The following is a 9138-nucleotide window of genomic DNA, read 5'->3' as shown; positions in this document are numbered from 1 at the left end:
ACACAGTTTAGGCTTTGGGACTCCACATGGAAAAAAAGATTAAGAGATTTACTCCTGGAGCTTTGGCAAAATCCTGAAACGGCTGTCGATAATAATAATTTGCCAATTCGGTTAGAACATCTATGTGGTGATGGTGAATGGGTCACAGCACTCAAGCAAACTCAAGAAATTCCTTTAGCTGTTTTAGAACGCATTAAAGAGACTGCTTTCAAAGCATTCTTTTCAATCCAACCCGATGGGTCCTTCCAACCTTGCAGTAAAATAAAGCAGCTTCCATCAGAACCTTTTGTAACGTTTGTGGAGCGATTAACCTGAGCTATCGAGTTACAGGTTAAGAATGAAGGAGCCCAAGAACAGGTCCTGGAGGAGATGGCGCTGACCAATGCAAACAAACAGTGCAAGGCAACCATCCTCAGCCTGCCCATGGACCCAGCTCCAACCTTAGATGACATGCTGCATGTTTGTACCCAGCAAGTTCCTTTCATGACTGCACACCTTAATCACAGTTCCAGAGATGCATTCAGACCACTGCAAAGAGCTTCTGCAGCAGACGCCATGCCACCTGTGCCTGCACCACAGCCACCACACAAAAGAAGAAGAACGTGTCTCCTGTGTGATCAGGCTGGACATTGGGCATCTCAGTGCTCTTTAAAGAAGCAATTTCTGGACTTTCAGGACAACGGGGGTGGGAGGTTTCAAGAGTTCAAAGGGAATTTTTCAAAAACCTAAAATGTCAGCGCTTACTTGCCCAGCGTGCCGACATAAATGGGGCAAATCCGCGGCAGGGGGAGAAAACACTAAAAAATGCAAATGTTAAATTAAATAATCCTGTTATAATCAGTTCTACCTTTCAGCAGAAGTCACCAGATATGACCCTTTCAGATCATGATGTAAGCAGATCCTGTCTAACCACAGAATGTCTCCAAGAGCCTTTTAGGTTACAACTGACAGAATCCTTGCACCTAAGTGACACACACTGGCATTTAGGTACATGGGATGTACAAGTGCCAGGCTCCTGGCAACATGTTGGCAGTTAGTATGTCATCCTTGGGGACACCAAGTACACACCGAGAGGTATCGAGATCCTTCCGGGTCTCGTCTCATCGAACCCTAAACAACTAGTTCTCTGGCTGCGCTGTGTCCGCCCACCTTTGTTTCTGCCTAAGGGGCAGATAATAGCTCAGGCAATTCCAGCACCTGACCCGTTCCCTGAAAAAAAACAGCGCAAGGGACAAACACCTTGAGGTTTGCCCCACACGAGTTATTGGGAGGGACAAACTCATAATAGGGTCTGAGGTCCGTCACAGTGGGGAAGTCATAAACCTCAAAGGGGTTTTGGACACAGGCGTGGATATAACGATTGTACCAGAAAGGATGTGGCCCTCACATTGGGATCTGCAAAATGTGTCCGGGCACGTAGAAGGCGTAGGGGGGATGAAATGAGCAAAACAATCAAAAAGTGTTGTGCAAATTAAGGGGGCAAAATGGACAATTAGCTACACTGCGTCCATTTGTTTTAGATTATTCAGAGCCCTTGTGGGGGAGAGACCTGATGGCCCAGTGGGGGGTCACGACTGGCATCCCAGATGCCCTCCCGGTTTTTCGGGCTGTGGCCACTGAAGAGCACCCTACCCAGAAACTCAATTGGAAAACTGATTCACCAGTCTGGGTAGAGCAGTGGCCGCTCAGTAAAGAAAAATTGAAGGTGCTTCAGGAGCTAGTGGATGAACAGCTAGCTAAAGGCCACATTGTGGAAACCACATCTCCGTGGAATTCCCTAGTCTTTGTTATAAAAAAGGCAAACAAAGGCAAGTGGCGGCTCCCCCACGATCTCCGTCAAATAAATAATGTCATTGAGGACATGGGTTCTCTCCAACTGGGGATGCCATCCCCAGCAATGCCCCCCCAAAATTGGAATTTGGCAATTATTGATATCAAAGATTGTTTTTTCCAGATCCCTCTGCACCCTGACGATGCCCCATGTTTCGCGTTCTCGGTCCCTACCCTCAATCAAGAAGCCTCGAGGAAAAGATACCACTGGAAATTTCTTTCCCAAGGGATGAAAAACTCGCCATCTATTTGTCAGTGGTACCTCTCTTCCCTGCTGTCCCCAGTGCGTGCAGCTGCAGGAGAAGCCATCATCCTGCACTACATGGATGATGTGCTCATGTGTGACCCCAATGATGACCTACTGTCCCACGCGCTTGACCTGACAATCGATTCTTTGGTTGCTGCAGGGTTCGAGCTTCAGGAGGAAAAGATTCAAAGGATGCAGCCTTGGAAATACCTGGGTCTGGAGATTGGTAAGCGGACCATTGTGCCGCAAAAATTGGTTGTCAAAAATAACATCAAGACCTTAGCAGATGTCCAGCAGCTGTGTGGGTCTTTAAACTGGGTAAGACCTTGGCTCGGTCTGACCACTGAGGACCTAGACCCCCCCTTTAATCTTTTAAAAGGGGGAGAGGAGCTAAGTTCTCCAAGGACCCTCACCCAAGAGGCAAGAGCAGCCCTAGAAAAGGTACAGGACTGTATGGCCACCAGACAGGCCAACAGGTGCAAATCAGACTTGCCATTTAAATTCATCATTTTAGGCAAATTGCCACACCTACACGGGATGATTTTTCAGTGGGAAAGAGTGGAAAAATCAAAAAAGGACTAAGACTGTAGGGATCCCCTCTTAATCATCAAGTGGGTTTTCCTCGGCCACCACCGGTCCAAAAGAATGACCAGGCCATGGAAACTGGTAGCAGAATTGATCCGGAAAGCCAGGACCCAGATCAGGGAGTTGGCAGGATGTGATTTTGAGTGCATTCACATCCCAACTGAGATAAACTCGGGCCAAATCACAAAAGCAATGTTGGAGCACCTGCTTCATGAAAATGAAGCTTTGCAGTTTGCTCTGGATAGCTACACAGGTCAAATTTCAATTCATCAGCCTGCTCCCAAATTATTTAGTGAACAAATTCAGTTCAAATTGTCATTAAAAGGTGTTCAGAGCAGAAGGCCTTTAAAGGGTTTAACCGTTTTTACAGATGCATCAGGAACATCTCATAAATCAGTAATAACAAGGAAAAAATCCTCAAACTCAGCAGTGGGAAAAAGATATTGTCGAGGTAGAAGGGTTGCCTCAGGTAGCTGAGTTGGCTGCAGTTGTTAGAGCTTTTGAAAGGTTTCCTGAACCATTCAATTTGGTCACAGATTCAGCTTATGTAGCAGGTGTAGTATCCAGAGCTGAGCAAGCTGTACTGAGTGAGGTCTCCAACACTGCACTTTTCCACTTGCTCTCAAAACTAGTAAATCTGATCTCCCACCGAGAGCAACAATTTTATGTGATGCACATCAGATTACACACTGATTTACCAGGATTCATAGCTGAGGGCAACAGAAAGGCTGATGCTCTTGCTGCACCTGTGGAGATGGCCCCACTCCCAAACATCTCTGGACAAGCCAAAATCAGCCATCAGCTTTTTCACCAGAATGCACCAGGCCTAGTCCGCCAGTTCCACCTAACTCGTGAACAGGTGTCTTGGTTTTGAAAAGACAGGTGTCTGCTATGGAGAGGCAGGCCTCTCTAGGAAATGAGGAATTTGAATCCTTCCCTCCATGTTATTATAATTTGGAAGATTAAAAGAAAAAACTTTTCAGTCAAAGCTATGGGGGAAAGGAATAACAGTCCTTTACTAGTAAATATAACAGGACAGACAAAAAACAACAGCAATTATAACAATAGTAGAACAGAACCAAGAACCCCGAGGGCAAACGGTGGAAGCTCCGGCGCTGATGGCTGGAAGCCGGGCGCGGTGGACTGTCCTCCGCAGGCACGGGGTGTCCTCGGCAGGCAGAGTTGGCAGTGCTGGAGAAGCCGCAGCGGCGAGACCCGGGCTCCCCCAAAATTCAGCAGGACAGCGAAGAAACTCCGAATTCCTGGGCACTCCAACAGATGGTAGAATTCCCAGGACCAGACTCCTTCGTTAACCGTGGACTCCAGCAGCCAGCAGCCCCTGATCTCTGTTCCCCAGAGGACCAAACCCGACCCCCACCCTCAGCTCTCTCTCCCGGAGCTTTTTTTTTTTCCCTCCCCCAAACTAAGTGATCAGCTTCTTTTTGTCCAGGTTAAGTACTCAGCATTTAGTCTCCTAGCAACTTGGGGGGGGAAAAATTCTACAGGAGACTTAACCCTCAACAACAGGCTCAGGCAATTGTGGCAATGTGTTCCCTCATGCCAGCAACACACACTCCCAGCCCTAAGTGCAGGGGCAAACCCCAGGGGATTGAACAGCTGTGAGGTATGGCAGATGGATGTGACACACATCATGTCCTCTGGTAGGCAAAGGTATGTCCATGTATCTGTAGACACCTTTTCTGGAGCTGTCTATGCCTCTGCCCACACAGGGGAGAAGGCTAGTGATGCCATGAAACACCTAATACAGGCTTTCTCCTTCCTGGGCATCCCCAAATCAATAAAAACTGATAATGGACCCACATACACATCCAAGGAGTTCAGAAGCTTCCTGCAGCAATAGGGAGTAGAGCACAAAACAGGCATCCCCTACTCCCCGACAGGTCAGGCCATTGTGGAAAGGACCCACCAAAATCTCAGAAGGGTCCTCAGCCAACAACATCAGTCTCTAAAATTAGAAACACCCCAAATCCAGTTGTCCAAAGCCTTGTTCACTCTGAACTTTTTAAATTGCACGTTTGAAAATCTTAACCCACCAATTGTGCGCCATTTCAGAGAGAACTGCCAACTGCAGCTGAAAGCAAAGCCACCGGTAATGGTAAAGGATCCAGCAACCAGGGAAACAGAGGGTCCTCATGATCTGATCACCTGGGGTCGTGGGTACGCCTGCGTGTCCACTCCCTCAGGTCCCAAGTGGGTGCCAGCCAAGTGGGTGAAACCTTTCATCCCTAAAACTCCAAAACCACCTGCAGAGGCCCCACAAGTGGCCAGTGCTGCCTGGAGGAGGAGAAAGTGCCGAACCTTCTCCTTCTAATTATCATTATTCCTTAACAGTGTTTTTTTAAAATGGTTTGTTTGCACTAAAGGTCATTTTTCTTCTGCAACTTTAAAGGTACTCAAGGTCCGAACTCTGAGCATCTCCCACGAACCGAGCCTTCCTCCTTCTTTATTTAATAAGAATAGGGGAAATGTTGTAATGCATTAATATTGTGTTTCATCGTATTTGTAATCACGTGGTTTGTCCTTGCTCAGCTGTAACCGAACTCTGTTCCCCACCCACTTTATCCCTGATTGGGTAGTGGTTTGTCCCTGCCTCTGGCCCTTCCCCCTGGGGAAAAAGCCCTTGTACGGGCAGGGCTGAGGGCTCTCTGGCACCGGCGAGCTATCGGGAAGATCTCCAGCCAAACAGGGCAGGACTGGAGAATAAAGCAATATTTTCCCTCCCGGACAAAGAGCAGGCTCTTTCTTTTTGCCATCAGCGGTCGTCTAGTCTCGCGAAGAAATACCACACCCTGAGCTCTTTGGAGCCTCAGTTCTTTGTGCAGCCCGTGAAAAACAAACTCCAGGAAAGAAACAAGTGGGGAAAAAACCACAAAGGTATTATGGATGATTTTCTAATGTAAACAGAAGTGATTAATTTTAATATCTTAAGTAGGTAAATATTGTTTAAATAAGACCCAGCAGTGAAAAGAACATCATTATTTTATAGTTTGCAACAAAACCTGTGTCTGCTTTCTCTGCAAAATTCTGAGCCTTCTTACACAAAAATGCTGAACATCAAAATTTAGAATCAACTTCTTTTCCATTGCCTTGTAACACTCATCCTGCTCTGATTGCCCTGAGTGGACCCCCCCCCCCCGGCCACACCACAGCCTGATTTCAAACAAATGTTGATGGCTCTGAATTTTCCTCTGAATTTTGCCTTACACAGAGTTCAAGAATCACTACACAAGTTTTGAGTAATTATTAGCCAATTATTAATATCAAAGTGATGATTTAGGAGGAATTCACATTATGGATCACTCACATGATTAAAAGATGTTCTTACCAAACAAGGCAATTTTGAACCAGGCATAACCATTTCCAAAGAGGAAAAAAAATCCCTTTATCCCCCACAGAAAAGAACCTCCTCTACAAGGCAGTGCATGCCCTCCAGTTTCATACAGATTTTCTTAAAAAAGACATTTCTCGGACATCCCATGGGCAACTGTTCAGGGTTTTCCCTGGATGCAGCCTCACATGGAAATCCAATGAGCCCCAGAGCCCTGCTGGGTTTCCCTATCAGCAGTGGGGTTCAGCATGGTGAGAATGAGCCCAAGCAATGCCCCTCTGCTTCAATCCGACCAATAAACAGCAAATTAATGGGTACAACCATAAAGACTGGTATTAAATTATCTGTTTTCTCATCTTGTTCATTATCTGTATTCCTGTGATATGGTGGAATGAACTTTGCAGGTTAATCCTGTCATTTTAACACCATCGGGAAGGGTTGGAAGGGACCTAAAACAAGTTCCAACTCCCTGCCATGGACAGGGTCACCATGATGTGTGGGTTTGAGATGCTGTCCTGCTTTAGAAATTTTTTTTAAAAACCAAAACAAAACAACTTTTTTGCTGTTGTTGTTGACAAACCAGGAATTACTGAGTGTTGCAAGTGACAAGCAGGAATTTTGTTTACTGGAAACATGAACTCCACACAATGTCAGACCACAGATCAGTCTAGGGCAACACCATTTATTTTTATATGTGTCAAGAACAGAGAAGGGAGGGGAGAGAAGCTGAAAAGGATGACTCCCAGTTCAAGGAGGGAGAATTTGGTTTTGACCAGTGTGGAATCACAACAATCAGAAGTAAACTAAGAGATACTTACGTTAGCATTAACCACAGTTTCATCTCACCCAGAGCAAGTGATGGTGCACATCAGCCCAGATTTCATCTCCATTAGTGCAGAAGTGCCTATGGGGCTGGTGGCCACATGTTTCGGTTGAGTTGGGACCTGGGCATTTCTCTCTGCACATAAGAATTGGCCCCCAGAGGAGAGGCCCCCACGCCAAGTTCTCATATGGAGGATTTGTCACCCTGTCTTTCTCCCAGAATTAAAAGCATATTTGTTTTGCTTCCAGAAAACCAATTATACACAAAGCTCACCTCGCTTGAATTAAAAATTAGAAGATTGAATGTTTTCCTTGTAATATCCCAAAAGCTCAGACACCCCAGCTGACTTCCATATTTTATTTGAAAGGAAAAAGGAACCCATGTGTCCTGGCAGATCTGTGCTCAAATTGCATCTCATTGTGGCTGCAGATTGAGGGATTTTTCCAAGGAAAAGATCTCAAAGTGCAACCATTTCTTTTCAAAGCTGACAAACATTTCTATGGCTCCAGAATTGCGGTGGTGGAAGGTCACGGGCTCCCTTCAGTCCCTTTGGGTCTCTTTTCCATAGCCGAAAGGTCTCACTGAGCAACTCAGCTTGGAGACAATGATCCATGAAGAGACTCATGGATTTCCAAGAAAATAAAGTCTGTCTAAATAATTTAAGCAGGATAATGCCTTCTTCCTTCGTGGGAAAAAAAGTGTTTTTCACTGCCTGTCTTTGTTATTAAAAAAAATGCCTTTCATACAACTTGCAGCACAATGATCTCATCCTACCAGTGCTAGCCATTCCCTCTGCCTGAGCCCATGTCTCCTAGCATTGGGTCTCCAGCATAAATAATTGCTCTGCACAGGCTGGCAGTGGGCAGGGAGAAGGTTTTCCTGACATCCCTACCACGGGCAGCCTTTCTTCATCCCGCTGGCTCCATTCCCTCCGCCGGGCTGGCTGCGGAGGAAGGTGAAGAAGAAGCAAGCAGAGATTGATGCAGTGCCACATGATCCTAAAACAAGCACTTCTGCCAGGATCCCTCACTGATCCACAGTGAAGAGACTCCAAAATTCCCCCAGCTGTCCAAAATCCAGGCACAGTCCTGCCCTGTTGGAGTCCAGGGCATTCCTTTGGCTGCCCTGGAGGGTCAGAGACCTGGACAGACAGGGGTCTGGGACCCTGGCACAGAGCCCAGAGGGACATTGGCTTTGATCCCAGTCCATGGGAAAGGCTTCCTGCACTGCGGGTAGGATTGCAAGCCACAAGAGTGTGAAAGATAGTAGTTTAGCTTATCACAGGGTGAGAAAACAGTAGGTTTGGGGTTTTAGTATTGAAGTGAATGGGAGCAAGATGGAGGATTTGGGGCGTTGTCTCCTGCTTCTTCTTTCTTCTTCCCTCACTGAATTTTCTGCAGTGACGGTGGCACAAAGTAGTTTAAAGAGATTGGGTCAAAGTAGGGATGACCTGTTTAGTATAAGTGATAGGTATTGGCAAATAATGATAAATAAAGAATACGTAGCAATTAGTATAAAAGACAGTGACAGCCCAGTGCGGGGGGAGTCATCAGATGCCCGAGCAGCTGCACAGATCTTAGTTGGGCACTGAGAAATTTGTAAGATAAGAAACAATAAACGAAGTATGCAACCTTGAAAAATCAGAACCTGAAGACTCCGTCTCTTTCTTGTGTTTGGCTCAGAGCTTTGCAGAGGGCGAAAAGACTCTAAAACCACCTGAATCTCGGAGAAAAAACCTGAGACTGCCCTTCCAACCTGTGGCTGCTTCCATAACTGGCAAAAACTGAGCATGCCTGGACCATCGCTGGCTGTCACCCTCTCTGGGGCTGCATCCAGCTCCTCCTCCAACCTAAAATGAACTCACAGATTCAGCTTCACATCCCTCCTCCAAGATTAGCCAGAAAGAGAAGGCATTTTTGGCAGAGTTAATTAAAGGGGGGGATGAAAATGCTGGTTAAAGGCAATAAATAATGAAACCAACTCTTAGGTCAGCTGTGATGTGCTTACACAATTCTTGACATCCCTACAAAACAGCCCAGATGGAAACGTGAACCTTTCTAAAGGATAAGGGATTGTACTAACAAAGAGTGAGCAGGATCCTTGATATTCTGACATTTGAAATATTCAAAGTGAAGAGAATTTCTCTATTAAGGTGCGAGCCTTATTCAGCCAGAAACTTGGCACTTGCCACAGCAAACACAACTCTACCTCACCTTTAGGATCAATCACCCCCCGGCCTTACAGCACATCATATGCAAGTCCCACACCATCCAGGCACTAAAAAAGAGCTTTTTCCCAATAAAC

This window comes from Hirundo rustica, chromosome W, assembly GCF_015227805.2.
Source record: "Hirundo rustica isolate bHirRus1 chromosome W, bHirRus1.pri.v3, whole genome shotgun sequence".
NCBI lineage: Eukaryota > Metazoa > Chordata > Aves > Passeriformes > Hirundinidae > Hirundo > Hirundo rustica.
This window is presented reverse-complemented; position numbering follows the sequence as displayed.